Here is a 6000-nt window from a genome sequence, read left to right on the forward strand (position 1 = left end):
TCACTACAGACATTTTCATAGACTAAGTAGGATTCCTACAGGTAAGTAGCCAGTGGACAGTGGGTCTTGTCTTCTCTTGTTAACATACAGATATTTTTAAGCATACAAACTATTACACACATTACATTACATTTTTATATGATCAAATCTGAAATATACTTTTGCATCTTGAAAGTCTTTTCAGAATCAAAACTTTAATCCAAAATTGGAGGTGATATCAGAGGTGACATTTGGAGGTAGGGGTCTACGTAGGGAGAATGAGGGAGAAAGGTGGACAAAAATAAACTAAATAGACTAGTATTAGTTAAGGGGATAAGGTTTACAAGGGGGAAAAACAAATGTTAGGGGAGATTAAGAGCACATATTGTAGTAATAAATAATAATATATAGCTAACCTTTCTTGAGAGGTAAGATTTGAAATATTTGAAGAAGAGAATGGTGTTAAGTAATAAGTACGAAAAAGTATCTTATAAAGAGAAACAGTACAAAACAATGTGACCTAAAATAACAACTATCTATTGTTGCTGAGCAGAGTCCATGTTGAGGAAAGAAGATTGGAAAAAGGAAGTTACCCCAGATCATGTAGATCTTTTACTTTTTCTATTTTCTTTCTTTCCTTTTTTTTTTTTTCAGTGTTGAGTATTTGGGTATTAAACTCAGGACCTTGCACATGCTCAGCAAGTGCTTTACCACTAAGCTACACCCCAGATCTTTTTATTTTTCCTTTTGAGACCAGGTCTCACTAAATTTTGTAGACTGTCCTCAAACTTGCCCTTCTCCAAGTAGCTGGGATTGTAAGCATGCAACACTGCTCCTAGTTCATATAAATTCTGTTAATCCACCTCTAAAAGAATTTCCAGGTTTTATATATTGCCACAGTGTGGCTGGGCAAAGTAACCGGGAGGTGACAAGCAACTTGAAGTTTGAAACGGGAACTACTTTATTGCGAGTGAACTCAGCAGGAACTGAGTGAGAACTCAAAGTAGCGGGCACCCAAGGTAGCAGGAGCCGCTTTTCTGCAGGACAGCAGAGGTACATATATCCAACTAATTACACACAGCTTAACTTAATTAACATCATCTAGATACATCAGTCAGTCATTAAGGAATCCTCATCATCTTAATGGCTCACTTGCGTTACTTCACAAACCACTCCTCCTGGTAAAGTGCCAGGTGCCATCTTGACTTGATTTGCATCCCCAAATATATATATATATACACACACACACACACACACACAGAGGACATTTTTTAGTACAAGCATTATCCTTAACCAAGAAGTTTTGTTGTTTTTGAACACCCTGCTCATAGCAGGTTTATTTGCAACAGTCAAGAGATGAAAGCAACCCAAGGGCTGGGGATGTGGCTCAAGCGGTAGCGCGCTCGCCTGGCATGCGTGCGGCCCGGGTTCGATCCTCAGCACCACATACCAACAAAGATGTTGTGTCCGCCGAGAACTAAAAAATAAATATTAAAAATTCTCTCTCTCTCTCCTCTCTCACTCTCTTAAAAAAAAAAAAAAGAAAGCAACCCAAATGTCCTTCAAATGATGGATTTGAAAAAAACATGATATATAGAGATACAAATATATATATAAAGAAATATTATTCAGCCACAAAAGGAAGGGAAATTCTGACATATGTTATAACATGGGAGAATCTTGAAGACATTAAGCTAAGTAAAATAAACTGGTAACAAAAAGGCAAACACTATATAATTCCATTTATATGAGGTCTCTAGAGTAGCCAAATTCAGAGAAACAGAAAGTACAATGCTTGTTGCTGGGGGCGGGGAGAGGAGCAAATGGGAAGTAATTTGAGGGGTATAAAATTTTGATTCTATGAGAGGAAAGTTATGGATATTGGTTGCACAAAAAAGTGACTATATTTAACTGTACTGAGCTGTACATTTTAAATGATAAAGATGGTCAACTTTATGTTATACATAAAGTATCATACTTCATTATTTAAAAAATATTTTATTTATTCTTTCTAGACATACATGACAGTTGAGTGTATTTTTACATATTATACATACATGGAGTATGACTTATTCTAATTAGGATCCCATTCTTGCGGTTGTGCATGATATAGAGTTCCACTGGTCATGTTTTCTTACATGAACATAGGAAAATTATATTCAGTTCATTATCCTGTCTTTCCTATTTTCATCCCCTTTCCTTTCCTTCATTTCCCTTTGTCTAATCCAATGAATAGAAATTCTTCCTTCCCCTTCCCTTATTATGTGTTAACATCCACCTATCAGAGAAGGCATTCACCCTTCGGTTTTGGGGGATTGGCTTATTTCACTTAGCATGATAGTCTTCAGTTCCATCCATTAACTGGCAAATGCCATAATTTCATTCTTCTTTAAGGCTGAAGACTGTTTCATTATGTATACATACATGTGTATCACATATTCTCTATTCATTCATCTGCTGAAGGGCACCTAGGTGGTTACATAGCTTAGTTATTGTTAATTGAGCTGCTATAAAGAATGAAGTGACTGTGTCACTGTAGTATGATGATTTTAATTCCTTTGGGTATAAACTGAGGAGTGGGATAACTGAGTCAAATGGTGGTTCCATTCCAAATTTTCTAAGAAATCTCCATATTTCTTTCCATAATGATTGCACCAATTTGCAGTCCCACCAGCAATGTATGAGTGTGCCTTTTTCTATTTCTTTTTTTTTAAAAAAATATTTACTTATTTATTTATTCTAATTAAGTATATATGACCACAGAATGCATTTTTACAGATGGTGGAATGATATGGACATCATTACCCTAAATACATGTATGACTGCACATATGGTACAATGATACATCTTGTACAACCAGAGAAATGAAAATGTGTGCTCATTCTATTTCTATGAAGAATGTCATTGGAATTTTAATAGGCATTACATTAAGCCTGTGTAGGGCTTTGGGCAATATGGCTATTATTCTAAACCAATTTTTTTTTTAAATTTCAAGATAGAAGCATTTGATACCTACATGAAGAAACAGAAACAGCTGCTTTCAAACTTTTACCTTTGTCATCTGTGATCAAACTCTGCTAGGTGAACTCAACATAACAAATGAGTAACACGACTTAGGAACCAAGCTGAGTAAATGTTGCTTTTAAGAATTCACCAAACTGTAGGTATATCATTTGACTAGCACTGAGATCTACATCACACAAATCCTGAAAGGAAAAGCTAAGAGTTTATTTCAACTAAGATTTTTTTTCCTTTTAAATCATTCATTATGACTTTTGCTGTTTGAAATTCTACACTTATCTTTTGTTGGGAAGATGAACTCATAGAGAATGCTCTTCTTCATATACACCAAAATAAATAAACTTTCAATGCATTAAATTAATTGTCTCTAAACTATTTTTAGAGCCTCATTTCTTTACATTGGGTCAAATTTTCTTTTATGGGAGGATTTCTGCTTCACACAAGCATTGCTTTAGTTTTTTTTCTTTCTTCTTTTCCATAGTTGAAAAGACCTTGGACTATCATTGGAAATCATCAGTGAATTTAAGCATAAGGGTAAAATTATGTGATCTATGGTTCAAAATCATATGGTCGCTCTTGTGTATCAGTAAATATTAAGGGGGCAGGGAGCTCTGTTACCTTACTGAAGTAAACACAGTGCAGTGGATGTTGTTGGGAGTGCTCTGATCCCACTAGTCTACTGATGGATGGTGCTGTGTCAGGAAGGAATCTCTGAAGGGCAATTTCTGCACCAATTCACTCAGTGAAATTGGCTGAGGACAACATTGCAACTACATTCCAGTTGGCCTCTTCTCTTGCTCCTTTCTACTTTTCAATTATTCACTTCTCCATTGCTGGTGCTCCCAGGAAGGCTTGCATTCTCTCCTGCAGAGCTGCAGAGCATCTCCACCTCTGAGTGTGTCTCCTAGAGAATGCAACCGGAAAGGATTTATAAATAAGGTTCAGAATATGGAAAAAGACATGACTCAAAAATTCACATTTCAGCTAAAGAACACTTTGATTGCCATCTTCCCAGGTGATGTAAGATGTGTGTAGAACTGGTTTCATTAATATTCCAAAAGTAGAATTTTGTACATACTATGTTTGAGGTATTTGTTAAGTACTCAAGTGAACATATGAAATAGGCAGGGAGTTATATAAATCTGGTTTCAAAAGAGATTAGGAGAAATAGAGATTAGAGATTAGAGAGATAAACCAACTTGGCAACCATCTGAATATTCAAGGTTTTAAAATGACAGTTTTGTGTATGCAAGAATATAGTCCTATGTTCTCATATAAAAAAGGGGAATCTTTTGTATTGCTTTAAGAATCTATTGAAATAATTTTATCAAATAGTTTGGCACAAAATTTTGTGTATTGTTCAAAATCATGTTCACTTTTTGTTCAATGTGCAACTCTACAAAGGATGTTCACACTTATTAATATTATTTTCATTAGATATGGTTATGTGTATCTGAATATATGACAGATTACATATTTACATATAAATAAAATTAGTATATAGAGTACATTTATAAGACCATGTAATCTTTAATAACACTGTGTTTCTCTCCTGGACCTCTTGATTTCTGAGAGAAGTTTGTTAAATCCCCTCCTGGAATCTTCTATTTCTATGGTTCTCTCAATTATACCTTTACACATTTTGCAAAGGTATTATTTAAATAAAATGTTTTATTATGAATGTTTCTACTCCATCATTTATTTTACCAGTACATAATATTTTATTTTGTTTCTTTGCTGTTTCCATAACATATATATTTTTTTAAATATTTATTTTTTTAGTTGTACACAATACCCTTATTTTGTTTATTTATTTTAATGTGTTGCTGAGGATCAAACCCAGGGCCTCTCACTTGCTAGGTAAGTGCTCTACCGCTGAGCCACAACCCAAGCCCCCATAACATACATTATCAAAGCTAGAACCATGCTGAGTTTGAATTAATATCTGCCTAAGTTTTTCTCCAATTTTTATGTCGCTTAATTTCCGTGTTCCTTGATTAAATATATCTCCTGACAATAAAATATGATTGACTCCTGTTTTTTAAAATTGATGATCTTGGGTAGTACAAAGAATTTTTTTATGTATTTGATAATTACTAAAAATTAAGATTAATTTTAGGCTTTTTTAAATATTTTTTTTTCATTCACAGGACTTTTTGTCCTTTTCTGACTTCCAGTGTTAAGATTTTTGTTAATTATGATATAACCCACTTTTATTCTTTAACATTTCCCTGTGCTTGTTCCTTAATTTAAAAAATCTCACAGCTATATCTTTCTTTAACAAAAACCTGCACCACATTACACTTGCAGCGCCCTCCTGCACCATCATGTTTAAGTTGTCTAGCACTTTAGTTCTGACGTTCACCTCCTCCTCAACTTCCTCCTCCTCCTGAGATGTTGCATAAAATTTCTATGTGAAGCATCAAAATGGAAGAAAGGAATGAGGTGAAGTTAAATATTACCCTTCACCCCATCATCTTGCTAAAACCTTCACTTCCCTCATCTTCGTCACCAGTTCAAGACAACTTTGAGTATACCCAAGAGTGATGCCATGACTTTTGCTTCTTGGTTTCTGGATTATTTTGAAACGTATGTATTATTCTTCTGCCTGTTCTCTTGGATTGGTTTTAGAGGAAGCTATCATGATGCTGTCTGCCATCAAAAGAGAAATCAGAAACATTTTATTTTTAACTTGATTCCTTAACCTCCATCCGTTTTCTTTATTCCATGTTTTTCTTTTTAATTAGCGTAAAATAATTGTGCATATTATTGTATATATTTATAGAGTATTGGTCATATTTTAACACATGCATACAATGCATAGTGATCAACATTCCATCTCCATATTTTTTCTTTAGGTTTGGAGCTTTGGAATGCCCCTCTTTCTGTCTTTTATGAAGCATATAATTGATTACTGTAGATCATGCATTCTTCAACAGTTTGAAGTCCTTTCATTCCTAGTATAGATGAAATTTTATCTCCCATGAACTCATACATTAA

This window comes from Spermophilus citellus (assembly GCF_964194105.1).
Source record: "Spermophilus citellus genome assembly, chromosome: 1".
Taxonomy (NCBI): domain Eukaryota; kingdom Metazoa; phylum Chordata; class Mammalia; order Rodentia; family Sciuridae; genus Spermophilus; species Spermophilus citellus.